This window comes from Staurois parvus, unplaced genomic scaffold (assembly GCF_062004578.1).
Source record: "Staurois parvus isolate SC_StPar_1 unplaced genomic scaffold, SC_StPar_1.0 ptg000061l, whole genome shotgun sequence".
In the NCBI taxonomy this organism is placed as follows: Eukaryota; Metazoa; Chordata; class Amphibia; order Anura; family Ranidae; genus Staurois; species Staurois parvus.
Window position 1 is genome coordinate 11,366,150 of NW_028317857.1, and position 25,455 is coordinate 11,391,604.

Consider the following 25,455-nt stretch of genomic DNA (forward strand, 5'->3'; position numbering starts at 1 on the left):
GTACGTCTATTCTACCCCATACCCCTAAAGAAGGTGGCGGTTGGGTACGTCTATTCTACCCCATACCCCTAAAGAAGGTGGCGGTTGGGTACGTCTATTCTACCCCATACCCCTAAAGAAGGTGGCGGTTGGGTACGTCTATTCTACCCCATACCCCTAAAGAAGGTGGCGGTTGGGTACGTCTATTCTACCCCATACCCCTAAAGAAGGTGGCGGTTGGGTACGTCTATTCTACCCCATACGCCTAAAGAAGGTGGCGGTTGGGTACGTCTATTCTACCCCATACGCCTAAAGAAGGTGGCGGTTGGGTACGTCTATTCTACCCCATACCCCTAAAGAAGGTGGCAGTTGGGTACGTCTATTCCACAACATACCCCTAAAGAAGGTGGCGTCTGTGTACAACTATTCTACCCCATAGCCCTAAAGAAGGTGGCGGTCGGGGAGGTCGCTACCTCCGGTGAGGGTGGCGGTCGGGGAGGTAGCTACCTCCGGTGAGGGTGGCGGTCGGGGAGGTCTCTACCTCCGGTGGAGGTCGGGGAGGTCTCTACCTCCGGTGGAGGTCGGGGAGGTCTCTACCTCCGGTGGAGGTCGGGGAGGTCTCTACCTCCGGTGGAGGTCGGGGAGGTCTCTACCTCCGGTGGAGGTCGGGGAGGTCTCTACCTCCGGTGGAGGTCGGGGAGGTCTCTACCTCCGGTGGAGGTCGGGGAGGTCTCTACCTCCGGTGGAGGTGGAGGATGAAGCCTAGCCAGGAGTGAAGGTCTATATTAGTAATCCCCCCCATTTTAGATGAAGCATCTCAGGAAGAAGCGATGGCAGTGCTGTCTCGCACATCAGACCTCCGAGCAGAGCCCAGTATGGGGCCCTGACACCAGGCAATGCACACACAATATACAGACAAAGGCTGAGCTGTGCACACCTGGATCTCCAGGGAGATGAGCCCAGAGCACACAGCTCCATAGACACAGCGCACACACTGCACGGCTGCTGTGCTCACACCTGGAGGAGAAGATCGGTCTCCATCACACAGCCCATTGTCTGCTCACTGACTGCCAATGACAAGTGACCAGCAGCCATGACACCCCCCAGCACACACAGAGCCCCAGGGGCCCCCATCCCCCCTCCATTACCTGTTCGGGATACACGGGTACAGCCGCCGGCCACCTCCTCCTCCGCCTCTCTATCCAACACACGCACAGCCAGCTCCGGACATTTGCCTTGACAACGGAAGTCCCGCCCCCTTCCTGGCCTGTCACCAGGCAGCTCATGCCGATTGGCCAGAAGGGCGTCAACGGCCATTGGTAGGGAGGGACGTCAATCGGGAGCTCCAGGTGGTAGGGCCACGCCTACCTTCGCCTTCTGTCAAACTGGCAGCTCCAGGCTATTTTTAGCCTTATTCCTGTCCTGATGTTTGTTTAATAACATTGATGGGGGGAGGGGTGGGGGGAATAATGAGTGCGGGGGGGGGGGGTCCAACTCCTTACCCCGGGGGTGACACACCACAGTGAGAGGAATGGAGACTCAGCAAGCCCAGTCATGATCGCTTCCCCTGTCATTGCCATGTGTGGGAGCTGTGATCACCTGTCATAGAATTCTCTTCCTCCAATGCATCATATCTTTCTGCAGAGCTCGTTTTCCTGCATTGGGGAGATCCATTCGTTGGAAGAGCGCAGGGCGAGTGGCGGATGTGCGTTGTTATGATGCATCGCCACCTTTTCAGTTTTTGTGTTTTTCACATTTAGTCTGCCTTCACACCTCAGCAGTCCATGAATGCGCACAAAGGCACACGTTATTGCACGCGTTCCATGAACATGTGTAAAAATGCACACAGAACACTCGGGTGTGAATAAAAGTGAAAAATAGAACACAAAGTTCCATTCACTGTTAATGACAGCCAGGGCCGCTGTTAGATATCACGGGGCCCCATACAGCCTACCTGACAGCCCCCCCCACCGCCAGAGAAAATATCTAAATTATATGTGGTAAAAATACACTAAAAACATTATTAATGGACACAATCCCAACCAAATTCCTGTGAAATCTAAATGATAAAACTGTACTGAGTTCATAAATAAAGCTGTGTGTGTAATGGAGGTCTTGGGGCTCATTCACATGGGTGCTGTGGCCTGTAGAATGGGAATCAGTGGTCTGTTTTTGTGGCTATTGCCGTTTGCAGGCAACCTATGTTACACTATGGAAATGCTGCAGGTCCTAATTTGACAGGTATATGGGTGCAGGTGTACAGCCCTGAACACAGACAGTGAGCATTCAGGGCCACTTCCCCACACCTTCACACCTGTCAGATTAAAACCTGTGTTCATACAGCTGCTGTGTCCCCATAGTGTAACAGGTGGCTCCAGCCACATGAACAACCCACTCATTCATGCTGTACAGGCCAGAAGACCTACGTGAATGTAGCATTTTTTACTTTTTTTTCCTCAGCTAATTAATTTCAATGGGCTGCCTAATATGTGGGAACATGCAAAAATACTGCAGGCATATTATTTTAAAAGTGTGTTGCACCCAGGGGCGGACTGACCATTTGGAAACACGGGCACGGCCCAAGGGCCTGGGGTCAGTAGGAGGCCCCATGAGATGCCCCTGGTACCTTTTTCATAGGCTTTTTTGAGTTTGGGCAAGGACAAAGGGGTCCCATGATCCCCTATTGCCTGGGGGCCCCATGAGTTGTCAGTCCGCCCCTGGGTGCACTTAACAGCACAGTAGTGTGGTGCCATGCGTTTTGGTGGCTGTGAATGCGTCTGTGTTTACTAGATGTGTGGAGGTGCAATTAACTATTCATGGTACCTGTGCCCGTCTGCAAAGGGCATTATGTATCTTTGCTGTGCAGGAAAATGCATGCTCTTTCTTGCGTTTCTGCACCACAAATGGTGTGAACAAGTCCTAAGGGCTGCTTCACACTATAGAAACGCAGTCTAGATGTGGTCCGGATGCATTTTTGACGCATTTTTAGCGTGTTCCTGTACGTTTTTTATGCATTCCAATGCATTTTTTAGGCATTCCAGTTCATTTTATTCCCTCTCTTTTTCTTCAATTTAATTAGGGACATGTGCGTTCCAGTGCATTTTTAATGTGTTTTGCCGCGTTACAGTACAGTTCAGTGCAGAAAAAAATGCAGCATGCTCTACTTTTTTTTTCTGCAACCGAAATGCACTGGAACTGCAAGCACTGATGTAAGCTATGACATTGCCAACCATATAACCTACTTTCTATGTGTTTTGGATGGAGAAAAAAGCAAATGAAACATATGCAGTGTGAACTGGCCCTAAGGGGTCATGTACGCTGCAGCTGATAAACTCACGTTTAGGGGCTGTTCAGCGTTATATTTCAGCAGCCCCTGAACTCACTAATGTTTTCTTATGTGTCCATGTACACATCTTCGTTTACAGTTGTTTATATGCATTTGAGTTTACAGTCGCTTTTTTGAACGCAGAAGACTTGCGTTCAGCAGACCAAACTCAAAAAAGCCTATGAAAAAGGTACCAGGGGCATCTCATGGGGCCCCCTACTGACCCCGGGCCCTTGGGCGGTGCCCGAGTTTCCAAATGGTCAGTCCGCCCCTGGTGGTGAGATACAATCAGGAATCTTATACTAATGTGAAATCTGAGCTGTAGGTGATAGGAAATGGGACACATTAACAAGATCAGTAAATAAATAGTTAAATAAAAAGAGTTGATCAGTGAACAGAAAGGGATCAGCAGTCTGGGGGAGAGGAGAGAAACAAAGTTGCAATCAACTATAAACAGAAGGAAAGTTGAAAGTGTCAAACTTGTGAAGCAGAGCAGGAGCTTCTAACATCACAACACTGAGCCACTGTGTGACAGAATGACAGGAGGCTAACAATGGAATTTAGCAGCTGTAGATGGGGTTGTCAGCTGCCCGGGCCTCCCTCTGCAGCTGATAGGGCCGGGCCCCCTAAAGGAGGGCCGGGGGTACCCCCTTATCAGCAGCCCTGATGGCAGCCCCCAGATGCAGAAAGTAGAGGTGCGATTTGGCACACATCAAAATGCCAGAGTAAAAAATGTGCAAAGCTCAACACTCAAAAAGGTATATGAGCTTCTTTGACCCGTTTGTCATGTTCAGGGTGGCCCATTGATATGAATTGGCTGCCCTATGCCTGTAGCATGAAAAAAAAGTGCATTCATAAAATGCTGGGTGTGAACCTAGCCTAAAGGCTCATTCACACTAGCTTTGATCCAAATGCGGATCACTCTTCAGAGCCTATTCACACCTACGTGACAGGTGATTTTTTTTCATACTTTTTTGTGTGTTTGCAACCTGACAGCATAGGGTAGCCTATTCACTTTTATGGGCTGCCCTAAGCGCAGCAAATGTACCAAAGGGTCCTTTCACATGGGCGTTCCGTTTTTTTTCATCAGTTCAGTCACATTTTTTCAAAGAAAAAACAGGTGCGTTTACATCCGTTTTTTGATCCATTTTTCATGTTTACATTCATTTTTGTTCCGTTAGTACCCCGATCACATCAAGCCCGACTTTGAAGTGTGATTTGCAAGACATCTGAAGTCAATTCACAAAAGGAAATAAATAATGAAATGCATGCAGTAATTAAGTAGTGGTTCAGGCATGTGGTATGTACTGTATCTGTCAGTACTGTCATGGGTTGTTAAGAAATGGGTGGCTGCCGAGTCCCTAATAACCTATACGTCATTATCTGTCAGCGGGGCTCCCCACTGACAGCTGAATGTGAAAAAAAAATATTTTCGGGAATTAAAAATTAATTTAAAAAATGGCATGGGGTCCCCCCCTCCATCCATACCAAGCCCTTCGGATCTGGTTTGGATTTTGTGGGGCACCCCCATGCCAAAATTTAAAAAAATGGCATGGGGTCCCCCCCAAAGTCCATAGCAGACCCTTATCCAAGCATGCAGCCCTGGCAGGTCAGGAAAGGGGGGGACGAGCGAGCGCCCCCCCCCCTCCTGAACAATACCAAGCCACATGCCCTCAACATGGGGGGGATGCTTTGGGGCATGGGGGTTGCCTCCCAAAGCACCTTGTCCCCAAGTTGATGGGGATAAGGGCCTCTTCCCCACAACCCTGGGCTGTGGTTGTGGGGGTCTGTGGGTGCGGGCTTATCAAAATCTTGAAGCCCCCTTTATGCAGGGGGCCCCCAGATCCCGCTCCCCCCATGTGATTGAGTATGGCGTACATGGTACCGCTAACACATTTTTTGTGAATGGGTAGCGGTACCATGAACCCCATACTCATTCACATAGGGGGGGCAGGATCAGGGAGCTTCCCGATTCTGATAAGCCCCCTGCCCTCAGACCCCCACAACCACAGCTTAGGGTTGTGGGGAAGTGGCCCTTGTCACCATCAACATGGGGACAAGGTGCTTTGGGGGGGAGCCCCTCACCCCAAAGCACCCCCCCATGTTGAGCTCATGTGGCCTGGTATGTTTCAGGAGGGGGGGTGCTTGCTCGTTCCCCCCCCCTTTCCTGACCTGCCGGGCTGCATACAATCTGTTGACATCCGTTTTTCGTCCATTCCGGGGTTTTTTGCTGAATAAAAATAGGGATTTCTTCCGTTCAAAACAACGGATATTAACAGATGCAGACATTACTGGATGTATGTAAATGGATGATCATCCGTTTACATCCGCTAGTCCATAGAAATACATGGATGTCTGTTTTTCATCCGTAAACAGACAGATGAAAAATGGACATACGGAACACCCATGTGAAAGAAGCCAAAGTACCTCTTTTTTTGCAGTGATCCTCACTCATGTTTATAATGTTTTGGCACTTTCTTGGGGCATTCCCAGGAACGCGTGCAGAAATGCGAGATTCTGTGTGCGTTCCTGCAATGCGATGGTGTGAATGCAGTCTTAGAAAGCATTTGACAGGCGTGAGTAGGCATTGTATCACCTCCTCACTGCCTCAAACACTGCACTAGCGTGCACTTGTTGAGCACTCGCAGACCATCTCATTCACTTGAATGGGTTGTGTTCAACGGCCGCTATGCCATCCAAAAGCAACAGGAGGCATTATTCCTACCACAGCATATGTACACCCCCAGCCACTGCTTCTCCACTTAAAGGGGGTAGAAAATTGGGGGGGGGGTGTAAAAGAGTAGCTCAGATAAGGGGTTTTACCTCCCCCAAACTGCTAGTGTGAACACTTGCAGCGGTCATTGCTGCCCCTCTGAAAAGCAATCCACAGTGGATCACTTTTCAGAGGGCAGATGACTCCTGTGAGGAGCTATGTTCTCCTGGATGCCTCTTTTAACCCTTGAAATACTGCAGCACCACCCCACAACCCTGTGCATTCACACACAGTTTCAGGGCAGTTGTGGTGTAGCTCCCTTCACTTGAAAGGATCACATTTGACAGCGGCACTGCCCTCTAAAGGTGACATGTGGAATAATTTGTGCTGTGCATCCCTTCCAGCCACCATATTAGCCTAATACTGGGTACACATGATAAGAATGTTGTCCAGTTTAGCAGGGGCCGACCGACTTTCAGACAGTGTGTACAGCTGTCTGTCTGACAGAAGACAGTCCAATGACTGGCTTTTGACAAAGGGACATGCTGGAGAACCAGCATCCAACCATCAACCGATCAGCACTGGCAGCCAATGGTTGTGAGTACCGATCAGTGTGATAGATGAGCAGGAGAGATTACTGCACTAGCATCCCATAGTTAGTATGGCGACCATTCCGTTTTTTCATTCAGCCTGCTGGTTAGAACATGTCAGAACACGCCAGAGTGCGAATGGCTGTGTGACTTACCACCATAGTGCCATGCTGAGGCATTCCGGGAATTATATTGTCACCCCTTGTAAATCCACTGAAGCATTTGCGTTTTGGAGAGTAGAATGGAAACTGGCTAGAGAGGGGATTACTGTAATGCAGTTCACCAGCTTAAACATGTATTGTAATGAATGTGAACTAAAATTTCTTTTTTTTTTTTATTAAACGTTTGCTAGAAAGGGTGCGTTGCAATGTGCAGGGGGTTCATCCACAATTTTTGGTGCTAAATGGGCTCTCAACACACCTCAGCGCATGAAAAAGATGGCTGCATACAATTTTTGAAAAGCAAATTATAAAGAGTATATAAAAAAAAAACAAAATCAAGAGAATGCTGCTAACACCTAGCTGTGTGATATTTCACTGTGAATCAAATAAACAAAAAATGTGGTAAAGAGCAATCTCACACACATAAATATAAAAACTGTGTACATTTGTTACCTTATCCCCAGTGCTGCAAATCTTAACTCAACATAATTTGCATATGTCAATAATATGGTGTGTAACATATCAAATCAAATCAAAAATGCACAATAAATAATTGCCAAATCTCAGTGATAGTGTGAATTAAATACGCTGGTGATAAGTGCACAAATAAATCAATATAACTCAAGCAAAGATGTCCACATAGTCCATCAATATAAATAGATAACCATGCTGTGTCAATCTTCATGTTAGTGACATCCCCACTGTGATGTAAAAAACCATATGTGCTCCACCGTCTGTGCAAAGTGGCTGCTCACCTTCAGATGAGACCCATACTGTCATATAGGTCAAAAATCACTTAAGATGGTCACCCAACCATGGGTTTAACTCAGCTCTCTTTCTCCTAAATCTCCTCAGCAGGTATAGATCACATACTCAAAGTCAGATACTCAAAAAGAAGAAAAAGAAGGGGGGCGGCCCATAGAGTAGTAATATACAGTGGGGAAAATAATTATTTGATCCCTTGCAGATTTTGTAAGTTTTCACACTTACAAAGAAACGAAGGGTCTATAATTTTTTATCATAGGTGTATTTTAAATGATAGAGACAGAATATCAGCTAAAAATCCAGAAAAAACACATGATACCAATGCTATAAATTGATTTTCAGTTCAGTGAGTAAAAGTAAAGTATTTGATCCCCTACCAACCAACAATAATTCTGTCTCCCACAGACTGGCTATGTGCTCATGTGGTACACAAATTAGTCTTTTCAATTTAAGAAGATGCTGCTAATGACAACTCGTTGTGTGTATAAATACACCTGTCCACAGAATCTCTTTCTTCCTCACCATCATGGGAAAGACCAAAGAGCTGTCAAAGGACGTCAGGGACAAGACTGAAGACCTGCACAAGGCTGGAATGGGCTACAAGACCATCAGCAAGAAGCTTGGTGAGAAGAAGACAACTGTTGGAGCGATTATTCACAAATGGAAGAAATACAAAAATAACCATCAATCGCCCTCGGTCTGGAGCTCCAAGCAAGATTTTGCCTCATGGGGTAAGGATGATCATGAGAAAAGTGAGGGATCAGCCCAAAACTACACAGGAGGAGCTTGTGAATGATCTCAAGGCAGTTGGGATCACAGCCACCAAACAAACCACTGGTAACACAATACAGCACAATGGATTGAAATCCTGCAGCGCCCGCAAAGTCCCCCTCCTCAAGAAGGCACATGTACAGGCCTGTCTGAAGGTTGCCAATGAACATCTAAATGATTCAGAGAAGAATTGGAAGAAAGTGCTGTGGTCAGATGAGACCAAAATTGAGCTCGTTGGCATTAACTCACCATGTTTGGAAGAAGAAAAATGCTGACTATGACCCTAAGAACACCATCCCTACAGTCAAGCACAGAGGTGGAAACATTATGTTTTGGGGCTGTTTCTCTGCCAAAGGTAGAGGCCGACTTTGCCACATTGAGGGGCCAATGGACGGGGCCATGTATTGTAAAATCTTGGATGAGAACCTTCTTCCCTCAGCCAGGGACACTGAAGATGGGTCATGAATGGGTCTTCCAGCATGACAATGACCCAAAACATAATGCCTAGGCAACAAAGGAGTGGCTCAAGAAGAAGCACATAAGGTCATGGACCTTAATTCTATAGAAAATTTATGGAGGGAGCTGAAACTTTGAGTTGCCAAGGAACAACCAAGAAACCTTAAGGATTTAGAGAAGATCTGTAAAGAAGAGTGTACCAAAATCAGTGTGTGTGTACCTGGTAACAAACTATAAGAAACGTCTTACCTCTGTGTTTGCCAACAAGGATTTCTCACCAAGTACTAAGTCATGTTTTGCTTGGGGATCAAATTCTTATTTTACTCACTGAACTGCAACTCAATTTATAGCATTTGTATCATGTGTTTTTTCAGACTTTTTGGTTGATATTCTGTCTCTATCATTTAAAATACACCTATGATAATAATTATAGACCCTTTGTTTCTTTCTAACTGGGCAAACATACAAAATCTGCAGGGGATCAAATAATTATTTTCCCCATTGTATGTTAAGGTTTATTAATTGAAAGAATGCTACTTACATAAAAACCGTGTAAACAAGCTCCTCTGCGTTCCAAATACATAAGCAAAAGCACCTTCCAGTTTGCCCGGAAGTGACGTCACCTGGCTCTGTCCTCCGACGTGTTGTATCGCAAATCACATGATTTCCTCAGGGATGGAGTCGGGTGATCATCAACCTAACTAAATAGTGGTGGAAGTCTCTAAACCTCCTGTTTTGTGCCCAATTCAATACAATGGATACGCTATCTGCTTCTACAAGATGGCAGACATCGACACTTTTCAACACAGACAGATCCATGAATAGCTCAGCTAATCTGTTTATAATATACTGGTTAGAACTGTGATAGCATGCTCATTGTTAAAAAACATAATCCTACAATGGCTATCCACTATAAGATAAATTAAAATAGGACAATAATAAATTAGTAAAAAAATATGCTAAAAAATACAATATAAAATATAGGAAAATATAAGAAAAAAAGAAATGGCAATAAATATGTATGCAAAACTCCTGGATAACTAAGAATGTAAGAGATAGGATAATAATCCCCAATAAAATATAAAAAATATATGATAAATGGCATATGTGGATATATTCCATATATGGTACATGATTGCATGATACCTAATACTCTAGCCTTTTGCTAGTAGTTTAAACAATTGATGTTGAATTCTATGTTAAACCCTAGGGGAGCCGAAGTGCAGCGCTCATAAATCTATCTCAACTCATTGCGACTTAAAGCTCTCATCTTGTTACTGCCTCTCCAGTGTCTTTTATAATTCTCAATTCCCCAAAAATTGTAGGTGGGATGGATCTTTGCTGTGAAATAAGGCGAAATGTTTAGAAACACTATGTTGAGTATTTTCAATACTTTGTACATATTCTTATATTCTTTTCCACAGAGGTCTCTTTGTTCTTCCCACATATTGTTTCAAACATGGGCAATGAATCCTCCAAATTCATCACATTTTTTCTGACAATTTGGTGTGGAAACATTACATTAAAGAGCTGATGATTTGGAGACTCTCCTTCGAGACTCCTCCCTAAAAAAAAAACACTGTCAGTAATTTATAAAGCCCTTCTTCCTTCGATACATGTGGGCCTTGACTCTTTACAAGCAAAATGGCAGGAGGAGGTTACAGACCTGCATGGAGAACACTGGGAGGACATCTGGGATTATCCCCTCTCCCAATTGGAAATAAATCAATCCAATTTAAAATACTATATATGGTCTATTTAACCCCTTCTAGACTACACAAAATACACCCTGAACTGTCTCTCCAATGCTGGTGTTGTGGGCACACACCAGCGGACTTTTTCCATATTTTCTGGCACTGCCCTTGTATTCACGAGTTTTGGTCAGAGGTTGTTGTTTTCATTCATTCGCAGACTACTATTACAGTCCCCCTATCAGTGAAAGTTGGGCCTGGTCGGTACTCTGGCGTTCAGCAGGGCAACTAGAATATTGCTGGGATTATTATTCTTATGCTAGGAAGGCTATAGTTTTACAATGGAAAGCAGACTGACCCCCATCCCTGAATTCTTGGAATTCTTTAATCAATTCAGCAATACCATTCTACAAGATAATGTCTATGTCCAGGGGGTGTCTGAAAAAGTTCCACAAAAATATTTGTCTGGAAATGTTCTCCACTGTCAATGATAATGTGGTGCAGGAGGAAGAAAGGACATCTTAAACTGAGAAAGCCCTGCTCTTGCCCTGGGAAGGTTAGGTGGTGTACAACCAATAGTTTAATGACCCTCTATCGCCTGATTGTGAAGTGTTAATTTGATTACTTTTACTGGGGACCTATATTGTAATGCTGCTCCCTTCTTTATATTGTTTTCTTGCAATCCTAAAACTGCTAGGGTTACCAACTGTCCTCGTGTGTCACCTGAGGCGGTCTGAAGACACAGATGTTGAGTGCATTACTGGTTTATTATTTTCCTTGTTCATGTTTTAATTGTGTTGTGTTGAGCAGGGGAATGCCTAGAGGGTCTGTTTTGTACTCTTTTTTCTGCAAAAGCAAATAAAAAGATTTTTTAAAAAACATGGGCATTGAAGTACATATACTGCCCCTTCCGTTCTACATGAAATTAAGTCCTTAATATCATACTGTTTCCCTGTTGCCATTGATGTAAATATATTTCTTTTCTTCACATTCCCCTTTATTCTTGCACATGCAAAGCATCTTCTACATGGGTAGAACCCTTTGCCTTCAAAAAATGATTTTATCTGTAATGGTGGATCCACCATGTTTTTCACTGCCTTATCTCTTTCTGTTGGCGCTCTTCGGTAGGCACATTGTGGTTGTTCTGGTAGGATTTGACTCGATGGGGTTTATTTACTAAAGCTGGAGAGTCCAAAATCAGACTCCCTTCTGCATAGAAACCAATCAGCTTCTAACCTCAGCTTGTTCAATGAAGCTTTGGCAATGAAACCTGGAAACTGATTGGTTTCTATGCAGAAGGGAGTCTGATTTTGGACTCTCTAGCTTTAGTAAATAAACCCGTTTGTCTGATTTTACAATCCCCCAATGTTTTCTAAAAATTCTTTCTATTTTTTTATGTTGGATACTGTAGTCCAAAACAATGGGCATATTAGTTGTGGTTTTGTCTACCATTATCTTCAATTAATGTACTCCTTTCTATTTCTGCAAATAATTTGACTTTCTGTTGGATGAATCTTCTATCATATCCTTTGTGGTGACGCGCTAGGTCGGTGCGACCTCTCTTTTATAATATACCATGAAAGCCTCGAGATGCTTTGTTAGGGCAGACAGTGTGCACATCCAGTTTACAACTGATAATGAAATTTGTCAGCACAGTTCAGACAGGGTTAATTATGGCAAACATAACTCCACAGCCCCATCTTTAACATTGCATAGAAAGGGAAAGCAAGGAAGAATTAAAAAGGTAGTGTTTATGGAATATGTAATAAGTATAAAGTATGTATTGTTCCAATATGGCTGCAAAAGTGAAGGTTGTCTCTGTGTATAGGTTCAGCTGCTACACCTACATGAGGTGATAATGATGGGTCCTCAGTGACAAACCTGCATGATCTTCTATAACAGGTCCTCCTTACTGTATAGACAGTTTCTCTTACTGATGTAGTAGCAGATTGTTGTTACTGCCAACTCCAGCCAAGGCTACAGCTTTATGATGCCACAACAGAAGATCCTGTTTACTGGCAGAATCAGCCACTGTCATCCCTGCACGTGATGCCATAATGACAGGCTGTTTGCTGGCAGTGTCGGTCCCATCTGCATGATGCCATAATCATAAGTCCTCTTCACTGACACCAGCGTTAAATTCTATAAATGCATGATACCACAATGACAGGTTCATTTTACCGGCACCTTAACTCAAAGTTTGATCCCATAATGACATGTCCATGGTAGATGACATTTTACCTTAGGCAATAAAAATTCTTTACCTCTTGCTGTACTTGTTATAAATTTAGGAACTCAAGTGGCTCTATCGTTTACTTGAAAAATTTTTGGATAGAGTGGAAATAATTAGAATCATTGTGTTTTTAATGCTATTTGGGACTCTGTGGGGTCTTCCTTGTCACAGTGAAAATTATTTCAAGGGACAGGACAGAAAGTGAAGGAAAATCTGTGACAAGGATACAAAAAATGCATATATCAGAAATTAGACTTTTAAAGTGCTTATAAACTCCGGGATGACCACAAACAGCTTCTGAATTTAAAATATAGAAGTTTTTTGAAGTCATTCCTGAGTGTTTAGGCACCATAAAAGTTCCATTTCTGATATATGCATTTCCTTTGTAGTTCTATTAGGGATGTGGTGCTTACAATACCCACTCACATTTCTCCTATAACAGGGATACAAACAGCAATAAAAAAACTGGCAGGAGTTCTAGGCTTCCTCTACTTTACTTCCACTGACACCAATACTAGAGGGTCGTTTACTACTCCCATTGACATCAATGCTAGGGGTGTTTTACTACTCCCACTGACACCAGTGCTGGGGGTGTTTTACTACTCCTACTGATACCATTGTTTAGGGATTTTTACTATTCCCACTGACACCAATGCTGGGGGTGTTTTACTACTTCCACTGACACTTCCTCTAAATTGCTGAGGTGTAGAGGCAGGTGGATGATGTCATCATATTCACCTCAGCCAATCAGAAGAAGCCTTTTATTCATTCATGAAATACAACGCTTCCTGTGAAAGGATGAGCAGCACAAAGCCTAACTGATTTTGTTTCAACAGCAGGATGGGAAGTCCCTGAACTGCTCCTGGAATGCAGCACTGTATACTGTATGTACAGTAGCTGATATACAGATTATATAGAACTCACAGCAAGTACATGTGTTAGTGAAGGAAATAGTTTGGACCACCTGGTCCAATTTAACAATTTAAAGTTAAATGAAAACTGGAGTTAGGATTCAGCAGCTCCCACTGACAACAATACTGGGGATTGTTCACTATTCCCACTGACACCAATGTTGGGGGGGCCTTTACTACTCCCACTGACACTGTTGCTGGGGGATATTTTGCTAATAGCCCTAACACCAACACTTGGGGAAGTGGGGGGAGGTAACTACTCCCAGTGACACCATTGCTGGAGGGGCTTTTATTACTCCCACTGACAACCATAGTGGGGGATCTTTTTGAATCCCGCTGATACCAGATAAAGTCCAATGCTGGTCAACTCATATGTGCCACTGCTAGACATTGATAATAAGGACTGTGTTGAATTATTGCCCCCCTCTAGCCGGACTCCAGAGAATGCCCCTCCTCTTGGGACTATGGGCTGAAGCTGCAAGCAGGGACCTGCCTGCTATGGAGAGTTGAGCAGGCCGCACAGTCCTGACAGCATGAGCTAAAAACTGTCCACCAGAACACCCATCTGCAGTTTCCTGCAGATGTGACTGAGCCGAGGCATGAGCATCATCACCATCCCATCTACAGTGGAATCCCAGTGTCACAAGGCGCTAGACCAAGAATCCCACGCTGGTTGCAAATTCTGCGGGAGCTTTCTAGGACACCCTGGATCCCTTGAGCCACGGTATCATGAGGATTGGTGAGCAGACAGAAGCCCACACTGTGTACACTCTTCACTACGGGACAAAAACAATTTTTAGTGAGAAAAGAGGCACAATGATAACATATACAGGTTACATTCAGATCATGGATAATATCAGCAAATGCAATTTTCCCCTGTCGGGATATACATCTGAAGTATACATGGATTCATCACATAACAATGCTGAAAACAATAACAAACGAAAAACAAAATCCAAACAAAAACAGACAGGAAAGATGATGTGAACATAACAATTGGGTACATGAATTAGCAAATCATCATATAGTCCCTTTAATTCCAGAATGCAATGCATGGTGTAAGGGTGGAAGGGTGGTTATATCGGAGGATTATTAAATGTCCACCCTTGGGGTGGAAGCTTATAAACTGTATTTGTACCTGTGGGTCTTCCGGTAATCGAAGTTCACCTAAACACAAGGAAGTGGGAAGGGAATAGTAAGAATGTAGGATAGAGAGAGTGAGGAAAAGAGGGGGAGAGGATTGGAAGAGAGATAAAAAAAAAGGGAGGGGGGGAAGGAGAGGGGCTGCAACTGCTCCGGGTCAAGTTATTCATGGTAATCAGAGTAACAGTCAGAGGCCCTGTATGTCAATCTTGGTTGACATGTGTTGTATTCCATGATATATGTCAGTCCCAGCAGTATATGGGCTCTATTATTTGTCTCAGTCAAGTCGGGTGTAAATTATATACATGACACCTGAGATAGCTACGTATACCTCGTGTCTATAGAGATATGTTGAAGTGGATGAAGGGGTGGGGTCTTGCAGCAATTGGTGATAAGCGGCTGTTGTTTTAAAATGACTCCAGCATGCCCACGTTTTCCTGAATCTCTCGGGGGTGTCTTTTACTACAGAGATGAGTTCCTCCATTTCGGCAGCTTTGTGTATGTGAGCAAACCATTCCCGGACTGAGGGGATGTGTGTAGAGCGCCAATGTATCGGGATGCACTGCTTGGCAGCATTCACCATATGCATAGCGAGTGACTTGAAGTACATTTTAAAGGAGAGCGAAGAGTGATGTAGTAAGAATTGTGCAGGAGATAGGTCTAGGGAGTAAGTTGGTACTTGAGCAATTATTGATTGTATTTTGCTCCAGAACGGTTGGAGCATTGGGCAGTCCCACCATATGTGTAGAAGTGTACCAATCGCGTGGTAACATCTCCAACAGGAGTTGGGGATACTAGGATCAAATCTGTGGAGTAAAGAGAGAACTCTATACCATCTTGAGTACAGTTTGTAATTATTTTCTTGGAAGACCCCTTTTATACCTCTCAGCTTCTTACAAGTTTGTGACCCTTACCTGGAATCATCTACAGTACATAAAACACCTATTATTGCTGGTCGCCATTGCACAGCAATCCTTTGGTCCTTATTGAGCTAGCTGAAGACCCAGGACTCTGTACTTTACTCGGTACATATGTTAAAGAGGGACTCTGTTTAAAACTGTTTAAAGCATAGCTCATACTTTTAATATACAGAGTGTGCTGTTTTCGGGGCTTGTGGCGTCAGGATTCTGAGGGAGCAGGCTGATACTTTCTATTTTTCTACCTGAGATCAGAGGCACCTTACTGACCATATTTGAAACCCTGTTTGATTTATTTTGTTTATCTCTGCCAAGTCACCTGTGTTCACAGTTTGAGTTTCCAGCAAGGTGGTTACTGCCTAAACAGGTATTCTCATAAATGTTATTTACTGTTTACTGGCTGAATAATTCTTAGTAAACACTCAAGTGCATTCCTCCATTCAAGTATGTGTGCGCATCTGTTTCCTGTGTGTATTATGTCTGAACCCAGGGAGTCAGAGGTGTTGGGTGGCTTGCAAGGTCAGTCTTTAAATAGGGACACCAGGAGAGGAAGATAAGGAACATCTTCCAATACATTTATATAACTTATATTCCGCAGTGCTGTACAGAGAACACTGAGCCAGTCATATCAGTCTCTGTACCAGAGGAGCTAGCACTCTAGTGTCAAGTGGGAGAATAACATGAGCTGCTTTGAGAAAGTACAACAGCAGCAGGGAAGCCCACTGTGAGAGGTGTCTGCTATACACACAGCTTCTCTGTAACACAGCGACAGGAGGCAAGAGAAAGGGGGAATGGGCACAGGAGCATACAGCCTGCTCCTCAAGCAGATGGCAAAGCACAACAGCAAGGGAGGTGGGGAGAAGGCTGAGCACACCTAAGTCCATTTGCACCTGGCTACATTTTTATTTATATATATATATATATATATATATATATATATATATATATATATATAGCTCTGACATAAACGCAGTGCTGTACAGAGAACGCCAAGCCAGTCAAATCAGTCTCGGCATCAGAGAGGTTGCTTGTGCTGTAGCTCTCCCTCTCCAGACACTAAGAGGCCAGGTCTGCCTGCTGCCTGGCCCCAGTGGAGGTGGATGATTCTGGGAATGACCCAGGCAATGTTCCCCCTGAGGGACCCAACTTGCACACTCAAGATTCACCTGAAGACCTTAGATGTGACCCTAATAAAGGGGAATCCCTTACTGCCTTCAGAGAGCGGGTTGCTGACCGTTTGGTTCGTATTGCAGAGAAGGAGAGAAAGCTGATAAGCTTGAAAGCAGTTTACAAGAAAGAAAATTTTACACGATAAAGCATGGAGCAGCAAGTGTCAGAGTCTAAAGCCAGAGCTGAAAGTTTTGAAGGACGCCATAAAGAAGCAGCAGGGTCTGGTCAAAGAACTGAAGGAAAAAAAAAAACGGAGCATTCAAGGAAAAGTTCCAGAATGAGGAAAGGTTCAGAAAAATGAAGGGAGATGTCAATCGTGACAAAGTCTCACCATCGGCAGTGGCAGTATGGGTGGAGAGAGGAGGGGGTCCTGGATGCTGCTCCTGCTATCCCATCCACCTCAGGATCTGTTTCACTGGAAGAAATTGTGGCCTCTGCCTCACTCCCTCCCCAGCCAGCTGGAGGAACAGCACAGCAGGCAGTGGAAAATGGTGGAGTGCTGCTAGAGTTTTTTATTGAAATGGAGTCTCCTTTAAGTGGAAGAACCTTTCGGTTTGGGGGGGACCGCTGTGGCGAGAGTGGGGTGGATGATGTTGCGGGTGATGGTGGAATGAAAGGGGAGGGGGGCTTTGCAGTCGAGGTTGTCACATGATGATATGGAGTGGTTGGAGGCAAAAAGAAAATCTAGGAAGAAGAGGAAGAAAGATGTGCCTGTACCAGAACCTGGGATAGTGGAGGTGTCGAACACATTTGAGGTATTATCTGAGGTGGAGGGTGAGGGTATTCCAGGTGATGAGTCAGTGATTTCTATGAAGGAGGAATCACAGAGGACACTGAAGCCTGCAGGGTCTCCAAGTAGGGAGGGGGATAAGTAGGCTAAGAAACGTGTACTTCAATCATCCTATTGGAGGTTCCTGCTCCTTTGAAGGTGGCGACCATTAATGTCATCAGCATAAAATCAGTAAGTGCTCGTAACATGGTCTTATTTTCGCCCAGCAAAAGGTTTGATATTTTCTTTTTGCAAGAGACCAGGTTGTCTAGTTTGTCTGGCATTCATCTGGCGCAGAAGGAGTGGAGGCGCATCCCCTCCTTTTGGTCTCTTGCGACCGAGCCTTACACTGGAGTTGCAGTACTTTTTTCTGGCATGGTAACCTGCCAGAAAAAAGGTAGCAATGGGGAGATGCATGGTCTTAGACAGCTCCATGGGGGGGCAGGACCTGCACCTGATTAACATATATGGGCCCCAGACAAGGGGCCAGGAAATGCCTCTTCATGAAGATCAAGCCTTTTCTTTTTACAGCCCAGCAAGTTGTCTTCAGTTTACTAGGACTAAGGCCAGGAAAGGTACCAGAGCCAGGCTGGACTGCAATGGGTTTTTTTTCAGCGAAGTGCTAGTCAGAGCAGAATAGATAGAGTTTTTTTTTAAAAGAGGAACTCTGTCTTCTCGGCACCAGTGTGTCAAGCGGTGGAGTTTTCTGATCACTGTATTCTGTCTGTGACACTGAATAGCCCCGATAGACTACCTAGGGGGAGGGGTACCTGGAAGCTGAATTTGGCACTGCTGGATGATGAGAAGGTGAGTCAATCCTTTGAGGATTTTTTCAGGCACAGGTATCGATCATGGACTTTTGCAGCAGTAAGTCAGAGTGGTGGGAGCATACAAAATAAAGGATTGTTCAGTTTTTCAAAGCCATAGGAAGAAATAGACAGCTTGACAGGTATGTTACTTACCAGCATCTATGAAGGAAGCTTGATAGGCTTGTCTGAAATAATGGAGATCCGGGGAAGATCTCTGAGGTCTAACTCTTGCTCAGGAGGTGTCAATATGACAGGCATGCCTCTTTGGTTCTGGAACGGTATTATGGGAAATATCACTTGCCTGTCCCTTACCAGAATTGCAAACAAGGTAGAGAAGTTAAGTCAGTTGTAGGCCTGGTTGATATTACAGGTTCCTTGACAAAGTCCAAGTAAGGGATCCTGGAAACTACTAGGTCATATTATGCTGACCTCCTGGGTAGGAAGGACCTCTTTCAGGCAAGCATGTCATGTTTTCTGGATTCTACTCCAGGACTGGAAAATGGCAGTTCTCTTATGAGTTTGACAGAGGACATCATGGCAGATGAGGTGTTTAAAGCTATTGATAAGCTTGCCATTAAGAAGTCGCCTGGGCTAGATGGATTGACAATGAGTTTTATAAGCATATTAAGGTTACTCTGGCCCCGTATTTGGTGGAGGTTTTTAAAGGCTGTCTGAGGGAGTGTTCGCTCTCTCCCTACAATCTGCAGTGATTCTTCTGTCAAAGGGTAAACATTTTTTGAGAGTTTAGAATCGGCAACCCATTATAGCCTTCTCAATGTTGATTGGAAGATAACGGCAAAAGCAATTTTCTGGAGTTTATCATCGGTTGCAGGCATTTTACTTTCTCACCATCAGCACTGTTCCGTTTAGGGTAGAAGCACTTTTTCAGAGGTGTTAGCTGTCCAGGAGGCCCTGGAGCGGTGCAGTGTGAGTTAAGTTCCTGCTGGCATTGGATCAGTCTAAAGCCCTTGATCAAGTCAATCATGAGTACCTATGACTGCTTCTTGGCAAGTATGGCCTGGTGGGGGACTTTATCGATTGGCTGAAAGCTTTATACAGAGCGGCTGAAAGCTTCATGCTTGTGAATAGTTGGATCAGACAGCCGTTGGGGTTGGCTCAGGTGTGCATCAGGGGCAGGGGCAGGGGCGGACTGACCATTTGGAAACTCGGGCACTGCCCGAAGGCCCGGGGTCAGTAGGGGGCCCCATGAGATGCCCCTGGTACCTTTTTAATAGGCTTTTTTGAGTTTGGGCAAGGACACAGGGGCCCCATGATCCCCTATTGCCCGGGGGCCCCTTGAGTTGTCAGTCCGCCCCTGATCAGGGGTGTCCTTTGAGTCCTCTGCGTTCACAACCAATCCCTTCATTAGGAGGTTAGAGAGTGGACTGTTGTGTGGAGTTCCTTTTGGCATTCCTGGGGAGCCTTCTCTGAGGGTCGTGGCCTATGCTGATGACATGTCTGTTTTCATCTCTGGGACAGAAGAGGTGGAGGAGGTGGTCTCGCTGGTCGAACAGTATGCTGAGACATCTGGCACAAAGATCAATCAGTATAAGGGCGATAAGGTCTTCTGGATGGGAGAGGAAGTGGAAGGCTTTGAGCTACCAGACACCTTCTCAGAGTCCTGACAGGAAATTAAAGTTTTAGGTATCAGAATTGGTTCTGGCAATTACGGCCTTGCAAATTAGGTAAGCATGCTACAAGATGCCAATGCCAAGGTTGCCAGCTGGAAGGATTGGAAACTCTCTTACAGGGAAAGGATTGACTTGATTAAAACTTACCTCTTTCCAGTATTTCTGTATTTCAGCTTTGTCTTTCTTTTGCCATTGTTTCTCTATGTGAAGATCTACAGCTGTTTCTTGCAGTTGTTATTGGGGAACAGGCTGAACCTCATTAAGAGTTCTGTAACCTACCTTCCTAGGTGGATGGGTGGTCTATGTAATGTCAGCTTGGTGGTTTTATTTTCTCTGATGTTTTTGAAACATAATTTTGGTAGTATGCTGACAGAGGGTGGGTTGGTATTTTTCATTTCTGTTTAGGCCTTTTGTGTGGAGCTGAAAAAATGGTGGGCCAGTGAAAAGCCTGAGGGTCCAACATGGTCAGTTCCCCGCTTATATTGCTTCATGCATGAAAATGCTTCGGCAGTGATGAGTGATGGCGGAGGAAATTAAGTCTCTTCCTAGGCAGGCCCTGGAGAAGAGTTTTGTTGAATCTGCTTTTAGCAAGCCTCTGGCCTTGAGGGATTGCACAGGCCCTGTTATGAGGGAGGGTCTGCGTTTGATGAATCTGGAGAGAATCCCTTTAAAGTTACAGGATTTGGCCTGGCTCTCGTTCCATGGCAGACTCTATGTGAAGGACAACCTGAAGCATTACTCTGCGGAGAACCATGATTGTCCAAGAGTGGATTGTGGTGGGGTGGAGGAGACGATGGACCATTTTCCCATTCATGGAAGCAGCTCTGGGTATCCCTTTCCTTTCCCTCTTGAGTTACACAGAGTGATCTTACTGGGATTTTGATTGTTAGGTTTGCATTTGCAAAAAAGTCCTTTCTGTTGAGGTGGTGATGCACAACATTCTGGGTGAGGTTTGGAAGATTCGGGGTCTTGAGAAGGACAGGGGGCGACTGGGAGCTTGGACAAAGGTGTGGAGGAATGTCAGGTCCCCATAGCTGCTGTCAGTCTCTGGATGTGTGGCTTTTCCTTCTGTCCTTTCACGTCCCCTAGACATCCCCTAGTCCTCTGTCCTTTCATGTCCCCTAGATTTTTATACGATCAGAAAACGCTGCATGCATGGGTTCAATGTTTAATAATTTCTTAGCCTGAGGGGGTGTTTAAGTTAAGATTAGAGTTTAAGGTGCATTATAATAACATTATTAAATATGTTTTGTTTTGTATATACAGTTCTGCTTCTAATGTTATTGGCAAAAAAGCCGTTTCCTATTCTCTATGCTGAAGTAAGCTATTTTTGTTTATTTGTTTATTTATTTTAATTTATTCTGTATATATGTAAATATGTTTTTATTATGCTGTTTGTAAGAATTTTAATAAACAAAAATTTACACTCTAATGTGTCCCCACACAGTCACACACTATAATTTATTATACCTTTATATATCTCTGACATATACCGCAGTGCTGTACAGAGAACACTGAGCCAGCCAGTTATTTTGGGTGCACTATCATCTCCCTACCATGAGATGGCATTATGAGCACAGTACATAGAAGCAGTGATCAGTGCAATGTATGAAGTTGTTACATTACATTCTAAGAGTTGCAGATTGTTACATTGCAACTCCAGGTTAACCCATCCGCTGTTGGGATTTTGGTTTCTAATCAGAAATGTGGATCTCAGCAGCTATAGACAGAAAATATTCTTGGATGCTCATTCACATTACTGCATTGCGCTGACTCACAGGTTACAATGTGTTGGTGCGATGAGGTGCCATTTATTTGAGAGGAACCCCAACACACAACACACCCTGTCGATAAATATGTGATAGATTGCAAGGCTCTAATGCAGGCCATAGATGGGGAGAAAACCAGCTGATTTTTCTTTTAAAAAATGAAAAATCGGTCGTTCAATCAGCCGACGTTACCAGGAACGGTAAAAAAAAAAAATCGGCCGATTTTCATCCCGTCTACAGCCGGCAGAAAGTGTCTCTGCAGAGAGCTCCACTATTTCTTTGACAGTTCTTTGATATTTATAGCGGCTGCAACATTGTATCTATTTGTATCCATTTTGGATACGGATGTTTATATTCGGAAACAAATAGATACATTGTTGCAGCCGCTATAAATGTCAAAGAAATAACGGAGTTCTCTGCAGGGACACTTTTTGCCAGACTGGAATTTTTCTTCTTCATCCTCTTCATCCTGTTCTTCTTCTTCATCCTCTTCTTCCTCTTCTTCTTCTTCATCCTCTTCTCCTGCTTCCTCTTCTTCTGCATCCTCTTCTTCTGCTTCCTCATCCTCTTCTTCATCCTCTTCTTCTTTTTGTCTTCCTCTTGCAGATCACTGCTCATGCGCAGATTTTCTATCGGTAAAAAGATCGGCCGATTTGCCCATCATTGCCGCGAAAATCGGCCGATCGGCAAAATCAGACGATTTTTTTTCAAACTTTACCAATAAAAAAAATCTGCCAAAATACCAAAAAATGGCCGACCTATTAACCCACTAACGATCCGAAAATCGGCTGATTTTATTTTCGGCCGAAAAATCGGCCGATTTTCGACCCATCTATGGCCTGCATAAGGCTAAGTTCACACTTGAAACAAATTCTAACACTGACACTAACATGAACTAGCGGGGCCTAAGGCATAAATTAGCATTTTTGCTGCAGAACACTGAGCCAGTCACATCAGTCTCTGTAGCAGAGGAGCTTACACTCTAATGTCTCCCCACAGTCACACATTATTACTATACATTTATATAGCTGTGAGATACACTATATTGCCAAAAGTACTGGGACACCCCTCCAAATCTTTGGGTTCAGGTGTTCCAATCACCTCCATGGCCACAGGTGTATAAAATCAAGCACCTAGACATGCAGACTGCTTCTACAAACATTTGTGAAAGATTGGGTCACTCTCAGGAGCTCAGTGAACTGAAGTGTGGTACCGTGATAGGTTGCCTCCTGTGCAATAAGTCCATCCGTGACATTTCCTGGCTGCTAAATATTCCACGGTCAACTGTTAGTGGTATTGTAACAAAGTGGAGGCAACTGGGAACAACAGCAACTCAGCCACCAAGTGGTAGGCCACATAGAAAGACAGAGCGGGGTCAGCACATGCTGAAGCGCACAGTGCGCAGAAGTCATCAACTGTCTGCAGATTCAATAGCTAAAGACCTCCAAACTGTGTGTGGCCTTCAGATTCATTTGAAAATGAAAAAACAACTTCTGAGCAATCTACTGTTCCATGTTCAAACAATAGTTTGATTGAGATGCCTTATGCCTCAGAAGTCAAAATGATCAGTTCATTAACTGTCAACAACAGCTTGACCGCTTAAGGACCGCCCTATAGCATATATACTGCTACAGGGCGGCACCTGTGTGCAGAATTACCCGCCGGCGCCCGGTGATTATCGAGCATCTCATATGGGGAGGAAGATTGTTTTGTTTACAAACAATCTTCCTCCCTGTCAGCTTGAGCACACTGTACTGTGCACAGTACAGCCATCCTGATTAGTGTGCTTACAATAAAGCACCCCCCCGCCCCCTAGTAAAACACTCCCAGCACACAGTTAACCCTTTGATTGTCCCTCACATTAACCCCTTCCTGCCCAGTGCCATTAGTACAGTATCAGTGCTTTTTTTAAGCGCTAATCACTGTATTGGTGTCACTGGGGTGTCAGTGATATCAAGTTAGTTCCTCCCCAGTGTCAGAATGTCCGCCACAGTCCTTCTAAAAGTCACTGATCTCCGCCATTACTAGTAGAAAAAAAAAATCCCATTATCTATACCGCCATTTGTAAACGCTATAACTTTCACGTAAACTAATTAATTTACACATATTTGGATTTTGTCTTAGAAAAGACATGTCGCAGAATACATTCTGGCGTAAATTTATGATGAAAGTTCATTTTTTTAATTTTTTACTGGACATGGTTAATAGCAAAAAGTTCAAAATTGTTGGTCTTTTTTTGCTTATAGTGAAAAAAATAAAAAACGCACAGGCGATCAAATACCACTGAAAGAAAGCTCAATTTGTGGAAAAAATGGACGTAAATTGAATTTGGGTGCAGTTGCATGACCGCTCAATTGTCAGTTAAAGTAACGCAGTGCCGTAACGCAAAAAATGGCCTGGTCATGAAGTGGGGTAAATCCTCAGGAGGGCAAGTGGTTAAGCAATATGGCAAACAGTGCTGTTGTCATTAACAGGAATGGTTTATTGCCATTGCCAAATTAGAATCAGGATCAAATCGAGATTCATCTCCTTTACCATTAGAATATGTTGCTCCTATTTTATTGGATGAAAGTGGAAGACCATATGTACAGGGTTTATTGAATGGTAGAAAAATAAAGTTTTTATTAGATACGGGAGCTGAACTCAGTTTAACTAAACATAAATTACCTGTAAATGCTAATTCATATTATTTATCAGTTGATTTCAGGACATTGAATAAATGCATTACAAATAACAAACCTGTTGTTCCTGATTTAACCACTTGCCTACCGGGCACTTATACCCCCTTCCTGCCCAGGCCAATTTTCAGCTTTCAGCGCTGTCGCACTTTGAATGACAATTGCACAGTCATGCAACACTGTACCCATATGAAATTTTTATCATTTTTTTCACACAAATAGAGATTTCTTTTGGTGGTATTTAATCGCCATTGGGTGTTTTATTGTTTGCGCTATAAACAAAAAAAGAGCAAAAAATTTGAAAAAAAAGTTTTCTTTGTTTCTATAAAAAATTTAGCAAACAGGTAATTTTTCTCCTTCACTGATATGTGTTGATGAGGTTGCACTGATAGGCAGCACCGATGGGCACTGATAGGCAGCACCGATGAGGTGGCATGGATAGGCAGCACTGATGGGCACAGATAGACAGCACTGATAGGTGTCACTGATGAGCTGGCACCGATGAGGTGGCACTGATGATGCTGCACTGATATGCAACAATGATGGGCACTGATAGGCGGCTTTGATGGGCAGCACTGATGGGCACTGATGGGTGGCACTGACTGCCGGCACTGACTAGTGGCACTGCTGGGCACTGACTGGTGGCACTGCTGGGCACTGATGGGTGGCACTGCTGGTTGCACTGATAAGGGGCACTGTTGGGCACTGGTGGTGGCACTGCTGGGCACAGGTGGGTGGCACAACTAGGTACTGATGAGCACAGGTGGGTGGCACTGCTGGGCACAGGTGGGTGGCACTGATGGACACTTGTGGGTGGCACTGCTGGGCACTGGTGGGTGGAACTGCTGGGCATTGATCATCAGGGCACTGATCATCAGTGCCCTGATGATCGGTGCCGATCTGGCAATTGCTGGTTATCAGCAGTACTTTCCTCACACTGTGACAGCGTAAGGAAAGTGCAGCCGATTACCGGC

General features: G+C 44.3%; 1 protein-coding gene across 5 annotated transcripts in view; it reads right to left on the reverse strand.

Annotated features, from left to right (window-relative positions):
• Positions 1–1,246, reverse strand: part of WDR37 (WD repeat domain 37) — a 214,529-nt gene extending 213,283 nt beyond the window's left edge. For all 5 annotated transcript variants that reach the window (XM_089668733.1, XM_089668732.1, XM_089668731.1 and 2 more), the window contains exon 1: positions 1,128–1,246. The gene's annotated coding sequence lies outside the window, so the exon portion shown is untranslated. The remainder of the gene's footprint in view (positions 1–1,127) is intronic.
• Between the last annotated feature and the right edge of the window lie 24,209 nt (positions 1,247–25,455).